This window comes from Acomys russatus, chromosome 12 (assembly GCF_903995435.1).
Source record: "Acomys russatus chromosome 12, mAcoRus1.1, whole genome shotgun sequence".
Taxonomy (NCBI): Eukaryota; Metazoa; Chordata; class Mammalia; order Rodentia; family Muridae; genus Acomys; species Acomys russatus.
Window position 1 is genome coordinate 19,979,528 of NC_067148.1, and position 17,804 is coordinate 19,997,331.

The following is a 17,804-nucleotide window of genomic DNA, read 5'->3' on the forward strand; positions in this document are numbered from 1 at the left end:
TGCCAATACTAATTTCAACACAGAGTAAATATTTTTAGTGTGGCTCATTCCATGAACTTAATTTGATTCATTCCCAGCTTGTGGTACTGAGTCCCACTTTGACTTTTTTTTTTTTTTTTCCTACCACACTCCATATTTCACATCATTTAACCTTCCGTATATCTCAAGGGGTGCTTTGATTGTTTTATGCCCAACTCAACGAACTCCTCCATAGCTCACTCCTAACTATGCGGGCTGGCTTCTCCTGCTTAGCCCTGGAGTCTCCCCTTTCCTCTCTCTAATCTGCCAGTCTTACCAGTCTGGTATCAAGAAGCATACCCGACTGAGAGACATGAGTTCCACCTTCATGGCAGTGGAAGTTCAGCAAAATTAGCTGAACCAGTGATAGTACAATACAACATCTCAAGGGGTTAATGTTTTGCCTTTATCTTTTATACTCTTAATTATCTCATCCTCAACCCCCACTCCCCCACCAGCCATACATAACACACACATTTTGCTGGCTGACAGAAAAAAACACAGGCACAATAGTTAAAGGTCACAAGGCAGAGGGCGGTTCTTCAGTCTGTAGATGTACTCCAAACACAGCCGGTGAGAGCATAACCATTTCAGCCGGTGTGTGGGAGCATCCTTTGAAAGAGTCCTTGCTCTTAAACCTCGTGGAGGGACTTTCATACCTGCTGTTGCATACAGGCAAGCAGGTGGCACCGGAATGTCATACCTTTTCACTCCTGGATCTGCGAACCCTACTAATGGGCTATAAATCTTTCTCTCACCACCTATATCAATCAAAAGCCTCACTCAAAACCTGGCCAACCCTGAAGACCTCCTCTAATACAACTCTTTAGTGGTCAAGACCGGCTCCCTTAACTGTCCTCATCCAATAGCTGTCACGTCCTGCCAGTCAGGGTTACCATCTCTGTGCTCCTCTGCTCCCTCCTACCATGCATAGACTGTAAAATGGTAGGGGACATCGCTGATGTGCAAATACATAGCTGCTGTCAAATATGGTACTAACAACACTTGCTTATGCCTTCCAGAGGGATCTGTTATGGCCAGATGTCAGCCATCACAGCCCACTCAGGGCTGACATGGCTGATTCAGGGAGCAGAGGCTTTGAACTCACCAGCCAGATGGGAGGGTGAGGAAGGAAAGTTGCTTCCTCTGAACAGAAGCAAGTGGGCAAGTAATCCTTCCTGTTCACTGTCTACAACTGGCTCTTTTCCAAAGACATCTCATTTATGTTCATACTGACATGGCTGGAATTTCAGTTGCCAAAGAGAAGTTCATAAAAGGAAGGCAATGACCTTTCTTGTTATTTTGTTCACGTACTGTTCCGGGGACCCCGAGCTTACTTTTAATTAGCCTTCTCTGTTGATGCTAGGACAATGACCTCTCAAGCCCGTGTAGCCTTGTTGACCTGAGCAACCAAAGTGAAGAGGAAAGGTCCCTATGTTTATCCCTTACCAAACTTCTACTTCATGGCTTTTTAATACAGCAAAAACATATGTTACTGTCTTAATCTAAATCAAAGATGACAGAGAATAAATAAACTTAAGACTTTGGCCATAAACAGTTTAGGAGTCATCAAGATTTAGAGTTTTACAGGATACAGTTTTTGCTGCTTTTTTTTTTTTTTTAAAGGAATTTGTCTTTGCTCAAAATGGTGAATTTTTGAAATGGCAAATACATGAATCAATTTAACACAAGTTTATTGCTTAAAACTGCTTCATGTAATCAGATCCAAATCCTATTTTGCTGTTTATGGCTGCTTTAGCAAGAGGATTCTTAACTGTACTTACGAACACAGGCCATTCAATTTTGACAGCCCATGGCAGACAGGCTAGGACTCTATTAGACTGAGCTGTGGGTAGAATCAGGAGCAAGATCAACGTGGCAGTGTGGCCACCAGGCCGCTGGCCACAGACTCAGAAGTGGAAAGCGGTCTCAGATTCTTAAAGAAACCAGTGTCTTCTGTTGTGTTTCTAGGAGAGGATCCACAATTGCCTTTAGGAGGACTAATGTTCTCATGATGGAAAGAGGGGCAAGGAGTTAGGGGGCAGAGGGTGAGGGTTCCATAGGTCCAGTGCTCTCTTCCTTTTTCTCTTCTCTTCTCTTCTCTTCTCTTCTCTTCTCTTCTCTTCTCTTCTCTTCTCTTCTCTTCTCTTCTCTCCTCTCCTCTCCTCCCTTCCCCTCCGCTCCCCTTCCTCTCTCTGGACCCATTTACAGGGCATTCAAGGATAACCAAGGCTTAGGCAACAGAAGCAACACCACACGCTGAGGAGAGGACTCACATCTCTATCCATTCAGAGGTATGAAAGTCCCTCCATTAACAGCTCTCTCAAGAGCCCCTATTTCACTTGGCTTCCGCTCCCAACCTAGCCATCCCAGTTCCAGAGAGGAGCCAACTAAAGGGCGGAGCATGCTAGGAAGACACCTCAGGTCTCCTGGCCAGTGCAGAAGGGAACAACACTGGAGCCATGGTTTTCTGGACTCTTACAACCTGCCCAGTTGCCATCCCTTCTGAGGCACTGAGGAAGGTAAACACCACAGCTTCTCGCCACACCTGACGGTCCCACGCATGCTCAGTGCTGCTTCTCTTCTTGGCACGTGGGGCTCACTCTGAACACAGGAAGCCGGGGAAGCCCAGCCCATCCCCACAACTCTTACGAACCTCAGCTAATATCAAAGGCACAGAAATCCCACCTTGTGCTTCATTAAATTCCAGTGCAAACCAGAGTGGTCCCATTCTGCAAGCGCACCACGGTGTCACGACTTCCGGCAGCACTAGGCATTAGCTCGGGCCTCTCATTTTGTGAGTTTTAAAAAAATCCTTCAACCTCGGGTTCTAGGAATGGCAAAGCTATCCTAACTACCTGAATTGTTCATTTCAGGATCCAAACACCACCCCATCCCTACTCTTTCTTGGTTTTAAATCAGTTTTCAAATGTTAACAAATCTCTGATGTTCTGGGAGGAATTTTAAGTCAGCTGTCAGTCAGTTACTCACCTAGTGCTTGCTGTGTGTGCAGAGTCAGCAAGACACCAGGGACGAGGGTCCTGTCCACTCTGCTACCCAGTTCCTTCCTGTGCACTTATTTTTAAACACATTTCTGTGTTTTCCACCCACCTACATCATCTATTACTGCTCTCTATCCTGGAACCTCAAAAAGTCCAGGCTCCTGCAGACATGTCTCAAAGCACCGTAACCTCCAGCTTCTGACGTATGCTCACATCTGTTAGGTACACAGCTCAGGGCCTGGGCTAGCTTCATATAGATGAAAGATGTCTCCAGTTTCACAATGGGAACATGCTAGTGGGGAATCAGAGATGGCTTCCTGGGTCTGTCTGGGACTCATGGACATGCCCCACAAAAGACGCTTCATGAAGCAGGCCCCGATGGGTTCCTGTGGGTGAGGAGCTGCTGACCTCCCACTGGTCTGCAGTGTAACAGTCTGACAAGACCCCTACACTTCATCTACAGCAGCAGTTCTCAACATATGGGGCATGATCCCTTTGGGGGGGTCACATATCAGATATCCCTCAGAGCAGATATTTATATCACAATTCATAACTGCAGCAAAAGTACAGTTATAAAGTAGTAACGAAATAATCTTAAGGTTGGCGGGGGGGTGGGGGGTGGGTCACCACAACATGACAAACTGAGTTAAAGGGTTACAGCATTTGGAAAGTTGATCGGGGACCAGTGATTTGTAGCTACTTATCTTTGAGTAAGTGGCTTCCCTCATGCTGGTCTTGGTTTCCTAGTTTATGAGGTGGAATAGTGAGAGTGACTGACTCTCCTGTGAGACTGCTGAGAAGACTGCAAGAGACAGTGCGTGTAGACGACTTAGTGGTATGCACTCAACACCTGCTACAGCCCTAATGCAGGGATCATACCGAATGTGCTTGCAGAGAACTAACTCCATAAGATATGCACCAAATGAAATTCCAAGATCAGTCCCTGTTTGCGGATGGTTTTGGTGGTGATGGCAAAAGGTGGATAACAAACTTCACTGGGCAGCCCATTTTTGTAACATAGAGGAGCCTTTGGGCTGTTGAGAAAACCCAAGTGTCCAGCATGGACCTTTCTTCCATTTAGTTAAACCTCACACTGACCATTTGCTGGCCTGGGTGAGATGGCCCTGCTCTGCAGAGCCTGGCAAAGAATATTAGTATTTATGAGACTCATCCCTATGTCCCTGCAAATGGAGGTCAGACCTCAGTCTCACTCAAAGAAGCAGTAGGCATGCTTCAAAGGGCCTGGGGAACCCTGCCTAGTTTAAGATGGCTTAGCTCAGTTACAGTACCAGTAGTGAGGTCATACAACTTATTGATTTGTGGTTCTTGATGGAAAATGTTCAGTTTTCTACCCTTATGTATAATGCAGTAACCTCTACATTTCACAGCTAAAGGAAGTGAAGCAACTTCCTCCACATAAGAATTGCGGAAGGCTGAGAGTTGATGGCCATTTTCCCTACTGTTCACCACTAGTGTAAACAAAGATGTTTAATTTTCTGGCATTCACAGATCTGCACATGAGCCGATAAGCACTTGTGCCATTCAAATTATACTACAGTGGAATCATGGGATGGGATCATATCTTTACATTAAATTGGAGGACTGAAGAGGAAAAAAAGGACAGTATCTCTAAATAAACCACTAGTGTTCTGTGATGTATCTGCCAAGGATCAAGGGCAGCTGCACGGGTCCCCTGTGCTCACTTTCAAGAATGTTTCTTTACTAGAATCACAAAGGCTCCTGAAAGGATGGTTTCTAAGTCATTTACTTCAAAAAGCCAGAAAAGTCTGGAAGAAACATCAGCTCTAGCAGTTTAGAAAGAGGAGAACTGAAAGGGGGAACGGTGGGCAGTTAGGTACACCTTTACTTTCAGGGTCATTCATTATGATACCATCCTCTCAAAATGGCTTGGACTTTACCTAAAACCATGTGATTTTCATACCTATGGAAGTTTCACGATGGCTCAAAAGAAGGGTAACAGATAGTCTGGGCATGAGAGAAAAACAACTCTTTTCCATCCTGCCAACCAATCAAGCCAGCTGACCCCAAATCTCACGAGGCACCTGGGATCTCAGTGCGAAAGCGTGGCCCTGCCGTTACTTGGTTCCCTCCCCTTCAGTTGGTTGATGTTGCAGCCATTTAACGGACATTAGAGACTTGGGAAGCAACAGCCAAGGAAGCTACTGAGTAAACTGCCAAGTGCATGATGTTTATTATTTTTCAGAAAGAATCAGTATATAGTTTAACTCTGCTCCACACCCAGCAAGGCATTACCACCCTTCTTTTGGGAGAATATTACTGGACCAACTTTTATGAACTAAATATGTGGAACCAAGCACATAGGTAGAAGTACAAAAGATGCCCAGAACTCAGATGTTCCTTTCTTGTTTGGTCACGTTTAAAATATTCTAATTTCTTCATCCTTGGGTCCTTACAGCCCTGTCTTTTCTTTAAAGCCTCTGGGTTGTCGAGGAATCTTATCCTCCCCAGTTCTTCTCCCCTCCTGGCAGCTTACCCTCGCTTCTCCACCACCTCTTATTTATGCACTTTCTAATGCACAAGTCCATTTTCACCCACCATCCATAAAGGAATTTATAAAAGTCAATCTGAGGTCTTGGCTTTTCGGTAATTTGTGAGTCTTCCACATTGTTCTATGTGGTCTTGGTCCCACATATCTTTCGAGGTAGAACATTCTTATCAAGTTTGCAGGTGATGGAATTGAGACAGGACAGTTTTAAGTTACTTACAGAAACCTGAGGCACTAAATCTGTTAGACGAAAAAGTGGGGAAGAGCCTTGAGCTCATTGGCACAGGAGACAACTTTCTGAACACAACACCAACAACCCAGGCTCTAAGGTTAACAATTAATAAATGGGACCTGATGAGGCTGAGAAGCTTCTGTAAGGCAGGAGACACCGTCAACAGAACAAAGTGACAGCCTACAGAGTGGGAAAAGATCTTCACCAACCCTACATCTGACAAAGAGCTAATATCCAAAATATATAAGGAGCTCAAAAAATTAAACACCACCAAATCAAATAACCCAATTAAGAAATAGGGTACAGAACTAAACAGAGAATTCTCAACAGAGGAATATTGAATGGCTGAGAAACACTTGATATGCTCAACATCCTTAGTCATCTGGGAAACACAAATCAAAACAACTCTGGGATTCCATCTTACACCCATCAGAATGGCTAAGATAAAAAACTCAAGTGACGACACACCCTGGTGAGGATGTGGAGAAAGGGGAACACTCCTTCATTGCTGTTGAGAATGCAAACTTGTACAACCACTTTGGAAATCAATCTAATGCTTTCTCAGAAAACTGGGAACAGGACTACCTCAAGACCCAGCTATTCCACTCCTTGGAATATACCCAGAAGATGCTTCACCACACAACAAGGACATTTGCTCAACCATGTTCATAACAGCTTTATTTGTAATAGCCAGAATTTGGAAACAATCTAGATGTCCCTCAGTTGAAGAATGGATAAAGAAACTGTGGTACATTTATACTATGGAATACTACTCAGCTATTAAAAACAAGGAAATCATGAAATTTGCAGGCAAATGGATGGAACTAGAAATGATCATCCTGAGTGAGTTAACACAGACCCAGAAAGATACACATGGTATATACTCACTTATAATTGGACACTAGCCCAAGAGGGATGTCCTCTGAGAGTCTTCGTTTAGCAGGGGATTGGGACAGATTCTAGGACTTGCTATTGGGACTCCAGATGAGAGAAGAACGGGAGAATGGGGAAATGGAAGGACCCAGAGGGTCCCTACAAGAAGACCATCAAGGATTGCGGATCTGGACCCAGGGGGTGTCTGCTCAAACTACTCTACCAACCAAGGACAATGCATGCAGTAAACCTAGAACCCCTATTCAGAGCTAGCCAATGGACAGCACATTCTCCACAGTGGTGTGGAGAGCGGGGATTGACTCTGACATGAACTCTGGTGCTCCCTTATTGGTGGGGAGACCTGGTGGCACTCAGAGGAAGGGTAAGCAGGATACCAGGATGAGATCTGATAGGCTGTGATTATATGGTGGGGGAGGAGGTCCCCTTCTGTTACAGACCTAGGGGAAGGGAGTAGGGTAAAAGAGAGGCGGGCGGAATGAGAAGATACAAGTGAGGAGATAACAACTGAGGTGTAATCAATAAATTATTTAAATAAAAATTAAAAAAAAAAAAAGACACAAGGCTGAAGCCCCTCTTCCTTCTCCAGGGTGCTCCAGGCATGGGTGTGTCAGTCCCTCATTTCACACCAGAAACTAAATCTGAAGATGTCACTGTCATGTTGGCCACTCAGGTACTGGATTTGTTTGAAAACACTGGGAACTGTCTACCTTCTGCCCTGGTTAAGGTTCTCCCACAAATGCCAGATTTCACTTAGGACCCTGAATGGGCCTGCACCCCCATTGAGGACGATTAAGGCTCAGCAGAACTCAACATTGGTATTTTGCTGTGGTTTCTTAGAGCAAAGAATATTTTATAAGTTCCTATAGAAACGTGGAGGAGTGAGAAGGCAGCAGCTGACTGCCAGCTGAACCGCAGAGTCCCATTCTCACAAAGGCTGCTACAACAGAAGAGATTTATTTTAAAGGAATAGTTAAAGATTTTAATGGAAAAATGTTTAGAAAACTCAGTTTTTCTTGAATCCCTTCAAAGTTCTATCCCCTTGGGGGTGGGGAGGAATCTTTGGCGAGTCTGAGAATGGTATTTAGAGGCTTCTACATACAGTCAATACAGCTTTAGGAGCTTCTAAAATTTCCTCAGTCTGTAAAAGAATGCTTTTTGTTTGTATTTTGGAGGTGCCTCAGTTTACCCAATCACATAAGCTGAATCTGGAGGTTCAAAGAGACTGGTCATCTCCAAGAAGCTCTTCCCCTCTCCTGTTTGTTTAGACTTTCTGTTTTATTACTGGAAATCATCTAGGCCCATTCACTGGGCAAATATATACAATCTCTTAGAGAACTAGACACAGGTTCTCCAAAGGTGGAAGCTGTGTTGTGTCCTTCGCTCCGTGTCCCACTGGGTAATACACAGGAGGCTATAGAGACAGAGAAAAGGACATCCAGCATCAGACATGGGTGTGAGGCCATAGCTAACAGTGGAAAATAGAAACCTGAAGGTAAAATACAGAAGTCAACTTTGTGTTATGGGTCAATGAGGGGAATGAGTAAAGCATAAGAACACACCCAAGAATGATAGAAAAGGGATGAAGGCTCTTTAGGATAATTAAGTCCTACTCCTCTCAAAAGCTGTGGGGTTGGGATGGCTGCAGTCCTGTCCTCTCCTGATGTTCCAGAAGAGTCCATAGAAGACAAAAAAAAAAAAAAGAAAGAAAGAAAAAAGAAAAAAAAAAAGAACACACATGAGTATGGCTGTTGTCCACTGCTAGCCAGCACACTTTTGCTCAAGTCCTATAGGCTTTCAAGAGTTCCCTGATGCCTCAGCTAATTTTCTCAGGCATCCAAAGCCTCTGCTTATTCTGACATTTTCCTGGAAGGGATGGGGGACTTGCCACTGTCTTCTTAGAGCTGGTTTTCTTAAAGGTGGGTCTCTGGTATGATGGAAGACAGCAGCAGAGAAGTTCTAGTGGCCTCAGAGCCCAGATGGGAGTCTTATTCTTGTCTCTTGCTCCTTGGGGTTGTATCCGATTAAGTCTTAGTTTCATTATTTAACAAGGGAGAGAATAGTTGGGGGTGTAAAGTATAGTATAGTATAGTATACTCAGATCAAAATTTTAAATGCATCGGCTCCTTCTGAGACACAATGAGGCTGGGCCATGCTGCTTGCCACCTGCTATTTCCTTCATCTTCAATGGATAATGATGGTTTTAGCAGCCCTGGCCCTCATCACAGTACTTTCCAACAAACAGCAACCAGTTAGCCAACAGAGGCAGACTCAGGGATGAGATCCTAGCCACTCAATGGCTCTAATGCAAGAGTTCTGAACAAAGCTAGGTGGGTCAGAGAGAGAGAGAGAGAGAGAGAGAGAGAGAGAGAGAGAGAGAGAGAGAGAGAGAGAGAGAGAGCGAGCTGTCACTGGTACTGGTCCCTTAGCTTGGGTGTGCATGATTCACAAGGTGGGGGATCTGTATGACTCCACTGGAAACTCAGACAAGTCCCTTCTTTCTGGACCTCAGAATCTTCATTGTATGATTAAAAATAAAGATATAAGATAATAAGGTACCCGGCAGCAAAGGGGGAAAGGGTACGAGAGAGAGAGAGAGAGAGAGAGAGAGAGAGAGAGAGAGAGAGAGAGAGAGAGAGGAGAGAGAGAGAGAGCACACAAGGAAGGTTTGTCCTTTTATATAGCCCTAGGCAGGGCCACGCCCCCATGGCAGGTGAGCAATGACATCACAAGTAGGCAGACAGCTAACACTTCATGTATAACTGAGGAGGCTGGCCCAGATTTGTGATACTTCCACATGGAAGCATGGAAGCTCATGTGCCCCTGGCTGGTTCTCAGTGAGTCATCATGCCTGGCGGGTTCCCCACCCCCCACTCCCAGAGCACAGATTTGCCCTGTCTGCCTCCTGCAGCGGGGGATGGCCTCTTCTCTGGAGTATGGCGCTTGGTTCTGACTTTTGGTAGCTGCACAGGGAACTACTATGTTGTGCTCCATAGCAGTGCCATCCAACTCATTTGGTCTTATTCAGTGCCCTGCTCCAACACTCCCCAAACATTTACAAGTATTTTACATGTTTTTCTTATTGGAATATCTGCATATTTATTAAAAATGGCAAAGGTAATAGAAAATTCAATTCTATGACGTTAACACCTTACATTACTAAGGTAATTTGTCAGTACTAAGAAGCAGCCATCGTTATATTACTAAGAACGCAATTCTAGACTTCATTTGGATTTTGCCAGTTTTCCTACTTTTTTGTTCCATGGTCCAATCCAAGGGATCGCAGCACACTTAGTCTCTTGGCTTGTGGAGTTCCTTAGTCATTCTTTTTCCCTACGACTTTGACTGCCTGGCCAGATACCCAGAAGAAATTCCTCAAGTTATGTTTGATTGATGGTTGGCCTCTTGACTAGACTGAAGTTCCAAGTTTTGACAAAGGGAAAGAAAAAGTCACAGAAACAAAGGGTACTTGTGTTCCCTATCAAGGACATGTGGCACCAGCCGGATGGACCACAGTGAGACTAACCCTAAGCAACTGGCTAAGGAGTGTTTCTCCACTGTACGTTTTTGGTAAGATTTTGTTTCTAATCTGTCTTATTTATGTGTATGTACGCGTGTCTGTCTATGTGTGAGCATGTGCACATATGTGCACATGTCTGCAGAGGCCAGGAGAGGCCTTGGGATATGTTGAAGCTGCGGATGCACAGGGTTCTGAGATGCCCAACATGGGTGCTGGGAATCGAATTCTGGTCCCTTTCGAGAGCAGCAGACATCCATAACCACTGAGCCAGCTCTCCAACCCCACTGTAAAAACTTTGTTTGAGTTTCAAGCGGGCATAAGATGGAAGTGGGGAGACTGGGCATTTCATATGAGATTTGTCACATGGGTGCTCACGCTTGGGGATGAGCAGGAAGTGATGGAGTCACAACTTTCATTGGGGTCCCGTCTCTGACATCCCAGCGTGGAGGCCCTCACTGTTCTCTGCATGTGACTCACCAGCGAACTTGGTTAAGAAATGGATTTGGGTTTGGCGTGGTTGCCAGTAAGCCCAGACACCCAGTTTTTACTGCGCTCCTGCATCTCTAGGTATGTGACCCACACTTGCCATTAAGACCAAACATCTTTCAGCTGAAAATACCCGGTACGCGGCACTCAGTACTTGAATCTGCCAGCAGGGGGAAGCAGAGGCCCACAACACAGAGCCTGCAGATGAAAACTAGGACACTCTCCAGTCAGCAAAGCATTCCGCTTTGTAAGCAGAATGAGCGTCATTTTCAAACAGATGGGCTTTGCAGAAGACGCCGCACCAGATACTAGGGAGTTGTTTACTGTCTAGATGGTCTGCGGGGTCTTTGCCAGCATCTAGCAGCTTCCATGTCACATCACAGTTCTTCCCAAGGAAAGACAAACAAGGCGCTGGGAGAGAGGGCGTGGATCTAGGGCTTTCTCATCAGTTCCAAAGTCAGGATTCAGTTTTGCTCTTGTGCATGCGCCTTGTGTTGCTCCAGTCTGTAGCCGCCCCCTCACTCCTAACTCCAAGTCAGAAACAAGTTGAGCCCATGTGGAGTGCTTCTGCTAAGGGATGCACTAGTCCACTCCTACCTGTGTCAGTGGCCATCCTCAGTGCTGTAACTGCACTTCCAACAGCTTAAGGAAGAAAGAACTCATTTTGCTCACGGCTTCAGAGTTTAGTACAGGGTTGCTGGGCACCACAGGCTTGCACTGCAGCAACAAAGCTCTAAGGCAGAGGATCTTTCCTCAGGGTGGACAGGAAGCAGAACAGAGCAGAACAGGAAGGAGCCAGGTCAGGACATAATTATCAAAGACACACCCCAGTGACCTACTTCCCTCAACCAGGCTGAGCCTCATACTTTTCGGAACCTCCTAACACTGCAATCATATAAATTCTGCAGGCACATTATAAAGTCATCAAGGGATTAAACTACTCATTTAGTCAGCACGCGCACAGGTGTGCTTTCCTAGTCTGGGCATTTCCTTTGTTAAAATTAATTTTTATATATGTGTATGTGTGTGAGGCTCTGTGAGGCTTATGTGTACCACACGCATGCAGAAGCAGTCCCCAGAATCAGGCATTACAGTGCCTGGAACTGGAGTTCCATATGGTTGTGAGTCACCATGTGCTGGGAACTGAACCTGGGTCCTCTGCAAAAGCAGTAAGCACTCCGAATGGCTGCGCCATCCCTCCAGCCCCATACCTAGGTATTTCTTTATTCAAACATGTTTACAATGAAGACTCACCATCACACCTCTACATATCCTCCCTCCAGCCCTCCTACCTGCATCAGCCCATCTCCTCATGCTAATCCAGAGGAATGTCAGAAAGAAGGAAAGGAGGAAGAGAGAAAGGGAAAAGACTGGATTGCTCAGCTCTCTCTATGACAAGGCTGGACTTGGGTGCTTTTCCTTGCAAAGCTCTGGGTGGACTAGTACTTAAGAATGGAGCATTCCATGAGTTTTAGAAATCTGCAGAGCCCCTCCTGCACAATGGTTTTTTTTATTGGCCAGGAAAACCCACTAGCTTAGCCTGTGATCTCAGGTAGCTGCTGCTGTCCTGCCTATTGGTGCAAGTCCAGAAAGGCACCTGCTATGGACTGGATGACTGTCCCTTCCTCCCCTAGTCCACACGATGAAGTTCTAATCGTCACTGTGGTGTGTTTGCAGGTGAAGCCTTTACAGTGGGGCTGGTGAGAGCTTGCTGCCTGCCATAGGCACAGCAGGGAGGCGATCATCCTAGGCAAGAGACAGCACCAGAGCCTAGTCATGCTAGCACTCGGAACTCAAACAGGGGAGGCTAGGCAGCCATAGGATTTGGAAATACAGATCAGACTGTTACAGATCGGATGAATTTGCCTGGGCCCTAGAGTTCTTGACACATTTAAGAGCAAGAAACAGACTGAGAGATGAGATATATCACATACGTGTGTGTGTGTGTGTGTGTGTGTGTGTGTGTGTGTGTGTATCTGTGTATACATATACATACATACATTCATATATATACATATATAAATATAGATACACACACACATATATATATATATTTCTGAATGCTGTCTTAAAAGCCATAAATATTCACAGTATACATTTTTTCAAAAACCACAAGCTTGGTCAGTATAACTAGATGTTCAGATATATTGACATCAATGCATAATTATGGAAATAACCCCTGACCTGGGAAATTGTCCTTGACTCTCTCGCTGGACCAGGGAAGCATGGCGATTGTTCCAAGCTGTCATTAAAGCTAAAAGCACTCTGGGCATCCATCTCCTGAAGGTGGAACCCTGGCTGTGACAGTGAGATAGTCAATCTCAGGGCTGGGCCAAGGACTCTACAGAAGGGCAGCCCAGGCTAGATCCTCCACAAGAAAGAAAGCAGTTTTCATCCTATGGCCTTATTCTTTGCCAGGCCAAAGTAACAAAGGAAGAGCAAAGCAAAGAGAAGAGGGTACCAGGGGGACATGGGGCTGAAGACCAGGCAAAGGAGGCACTCTGGAGAAAGTGTAATATTCATGCCTTCAGAGTGGTAAGACCTAGCAGATAACTCAGAAAGTGAGGATGGCCCAACCCTGTTCCCTTTCCAAGAGGATGAGCTGTGAGATAAGCACCCTGAGAGGCCTTCTGGAGAAATATACAAACAAGCAGGAGCCTTGGTCCTTGGTTCTCAGAGCTCTGCCATGCAGGTCAGAGTCAGCCTGGAATTGTGATGGCTAAAGCCAACTCTACGATGTGATAAGCTATCCTAGAAGAGGCACATGCTTCTGAGAGTGGTGGCACTGAACCTAACCCTGAGTCTCATTCCCACTTTCTGTGTGATCTTCTAGGTCTGATGAACTCATTCCTACCCAGAATCCTGACCTTGTGCACCTGTGTGCATTGCTATGCATGCATGCATGTCCTTGTATCTACATGCATGCATTCTACATGCATGTCTACATTAACATACATAAGAAGGCGGTTCCTGAGACTAAAGCATAGCACCTTCAACAAACAAGTCTTTCTAGGGGTTTCTCTTGAAATACCCTCCCTCTAATTGTGTCAAAGTAGCCAGACTTAAGCTCAACATGCTTTTGAGACGTTGTGTGTTATCGAGAGTTGACAACCACGTAGTGAGCTACTCCTAAACATCTATTCACTGTTGTCAGAAAACTAAAGCTAAATTTATAACAGCAAAGGAGAAACTAGAACCAAACTTGGAAGTTCAAGACCCTGGAACCAGACTCATTCCGGACAGCTGAAGGCAGAGATGAAGGGAAGGTAAATGCTCTCTGAGTAGGTTTAGAATGTGTTTTGGTCCTATAAAAAGCTAGTAGTAGAAGGTCTCTCTACAGTTTCAAGAAAAAAAAAAAAGATTTGATAAAGTTTGTAAGGTATGACGGTACATGCTTAACCCCGGCACTTGGGGAAACAGAAGCAAGAGGTTAAGGTCAGCAAGCCAGAGGCCAGCCTCGTCTACGTAAGATCCTGTCTAAAAATAAAAAAGGTAAACATTGGGTTGAATGTGGAAAGGCGGGTCTGTGAGTGGCATCCATGAAATTATAAACATTATAGAATTTCAGAGCAGGGAAACTGACTTCCGGAAAAGGAGTACATTTCCACGGGATCCAAGAGGCGAGGTCCTGCAGTCCGTTCCAGCTGCATGGCTGCCTTGCTTTGTTCTTCGAGTCATTTCATCCAGCACAATCCAAACGCCACCTGCCACACCTGAAGTGCTCTATTGCTTCGTAGCCATGGTAGGGGACCACACTTTGGGTGTGGAGGGGTAGGTGAGTTTGAATCGAGCTTTCCCTTTATTTGTACCCTCAGGTAAGTTCCTGGCACTGATCCTCAACTTATTTTCTTTTACAATACAGAAATCCAGAGAATACACAACTATATTCTTAGGACCAAGTGGGTTAAAGGAGTTTAGCACCCAACCTGAAGGAAATCCATGAGAGCCAGACTGCTCCCCTAAGAACTACTTTTCCAAGCTGCTCTCTCTCATCTCCTCTCCCTTCCTCCTCCTCCTCCTTCTCTCTCTCTCTCTCTCTCTCTCTCTCTCTCTCTCTCTCTCTCTCTGTGTGTGTGTGTGTCTGACTCTCTCTCTCTCTCTCTGTCCTCTCTTCTTTCTCCCTGTGACACCTCCAGTATTCATCCACAAGCTAATGTCTTTCACTCCCCTGATGTACCCCCTATCTCAGCACCCCCAATCCCATCCACGACCAAAGCCCGTGACTTCAAAATGTGGTCTCACAGCCTCAATGCAGAATCAAGTTTCAGCCCAGTGTTCTTATGTCCCTCCATGTCGCTTTCAAACCCATAAGCACAAGGCTTCCTTCCCCTGAACTGCCCTCCCTCCAACCAGTGGCTCAGCAAAATGCTATTACTATTAAGCAGGAAGCTAGGAGGGCGCATGGAGAAGAGAAAGTAAGCTGATACAAAGAATGTGTGAGCCAAAGAAAGACGACAAGAAGGTTGGGCATGGTGCTGTATACCTTTAGTCCCATCCCAGCACTTGGGAGGCAGGTAGAGCTCTGTGAGATCCTGATCAGCCTGGCCTATGTGGTGAGTTCACAGCCAGCCAGGGTGACACCGTCAGACATACATTTTCTCAAAAAGAAAAGAAAACAAGAACAAAAAGAAGCCTAAGGTTTGTTGTAGTAAGTACAACAAATTCCAAGATTTTCCTTCGATCTGAAGATTGCAGAGAAGGGCATCTGGCTTGGCTAAAGGCCCCCACACCCGTTTCCAAGATAACTCTCTTAGGGTACCAAAGCGAAGGGCAGTGAAGCCCCATTGAGGTGGAGCTTTGCCAACATGACTGATCTAAACGGAATGCCATCTTGTGAGTCATTTGTAACTTTAAATACTATAGAGAAAAGAATCTGTAAAACATGCCCAAACAGCCTGGCTTTGATGTGGGGAACTCTTTTAAAACCACATTGTTCGAATTGATGCTAAAATGCAAAGCCTTCATGTTTACAATGGACTTATTGGAGGAACACAGAAGAAAAAAAAAGTACAACTGTTAACTTTAAAGGCAAGACTGAAACTTCAGAACAATAGGGCAATTCCCAATATGAATTTATGAGCTGTTAAACCTCAAGAGGCTTCTTCAATTAACAGTGACCGCTTTTAGGGCACAGCTCTTTATATAATTTGGGGTATACTGTTTTTATCAGAACTTTTCCTTGCTTTTATCTCAGATGACAACCACTGTGTGTGTCCCCCAGTGCTGGGTTTGATCTTGTTAATTATCTATAGGGCTAGGGCAGTGTCTCAAGGGTCACCACTGCTTCTGGGGCAGGCTACAAATGACACAGAATGCATGGCACTGTAACTGACGACTCACTGTGAGGCAGGTTAGCTTTTCTGACACAAAACACTCACTGACCCCCCCCAGTCGTTTTCATAAAAAACCAGAAGGGAGATCTTCGGGATTATAAACATCTGAAAACAACATTCTCATGAATTCCAGGCAGCTATTTTGGACATACAGGGGGTGGGTACAGCTGAAGACCAAAGCAAACACACTTCCTATTCTTGTGTACGGAGGAGGAGGTAGAGGCAATCATGAAAAGGCAGGGTCTCATTGAGTGCAAGACAAAATGAACACAGAGCTGCAGGCAGAGTCCACACACCAGGGAGGGACAGAAAGTCCCAGTGACCGTCCTTGATCCCTGTAGGCTCAGCCACCTTGTTCTGAACGCAAAGGTCCAAAACTATATAACCATAGAAAGCTAGGAGCCAGACTCGCCACGGCCTGATGGTATTCCAGGACCCTATGTCTTGGACCAAGCACCAGGCCTCCCATCTTGACCTTGTTTGACGTGTCTTAGAAAAAGATCTCCAAGAGGACGGACAGCACACAAGAGGAGGGGGCACACTAAAATGACACCTCAAGCAGGGACAGAGTTGTGAGAGCAAAGTCATGGTTGAGGACTGGCATCCCCTTCATGGCCCAGGGCCCGGGTGCCTATATGCTGCATGCATGCAAAGGGCCTGACTTTGTCCTTCTGCCTGTAGTACTAATAGCCACAGCTAGGCGGAGTGGGTGCTTCTGACCCCCTCTCCTCCCTTCCCTTCCAAATGAGACAATAACCCAATGTGTGAACTCAGCTGGTTGTTCTCCTTCCTCCTCTTAGACTAAAACGGATATTCTAGAAGACCACTATTGAACTCCAGGAAGTGCATCTACCATACAGCCCACGTGGACAAAGAGGGAAAGGCAGAAAGGAGGATGAGGTGGTCAAGGGTCATAAATCTTGAGAATCTATGACCAACTGTTGCACTACTCGTCACACGGCAGGGATTCAGGAGAAGGTAGTCACCAACATGACCAGTGCAGTCTTGCTCACATAGCTCGTAACCTGTTCAGAACAGTGGCTTCTCTTTGAGGTCCGATTCCAAATACTCAAAAGTGTGGGCAGTTAACTTTCCACTGAACAAGCCCTTAACTGATTTTTCTCTTGTCCTCTGATTCACATGAACAAAAGGCTTAGGCAATCTCAAGGCAAATCTCACTCTTTTAACTGGCAGCAAAGTGTGCCTGGAGCCATAGTAGAAATGAGAGGTCTGGGAGGCTCAGAATTCAAATGACTTACACTCACAGAGGAGGAATTCCTTAGCCATACCTCGACGGTGTGAGACTGGGCAAAAAAGTGGGCTTGAGAAAACCCTGTGAGGCAAGCAAGGGCTCCAGACCCTCCTGTCACCTCAAACAGACAGGCTCTTTTGCCAAAGGTAGGCCAGATACCCCAAATGGGAACCCCTAGCTGGGACAGCTGGTTGGCTAAGCAGGCAAAGCCATGGGGCAGAGGGTGGGGAAGCATGGGGGTAGGGTGGTAGTTCTGATTACTTACTGGTTCTTTGGCTGTGCACTCCAGGTCAGAGAAACACAGCAAGAAAGTATGATGGACCAGTTCCGCCAGTGACAGAGGCAGCTCAGGGCTCTGCCCATCTGGTTGTTACTCATTCATACAGTAACAGTGAATGACAACCAAAGGCCTGGCCCTTGCAAGAATGAAAATCTCAGCAAGAAAACAACTGAGACAATACAAAGTCCCTGGGGACCGGGTTAGGCAGGCAGCGTGAGAGGTTGTGTCCTAGAACTGTTTTTTTATGAAACCCTCTGGAGGCC

At 45.7% G+C, this 17,804-nt stretch overlaps 1 protein-coding gene across 1 annotated transcript in view; it reads right to left on the minus strand.

Moving 5' to 3' along the window:
- Positions 1 to 17,804, minus strand: part of Rhbdd1 (rhomboid domain containing 1) — a 97,415-nt gene that overhangs the window by 877 nt on the left and 78,734 nt on the right. The gene's annotated exons all lie outside the window — the stretch shown is intronic.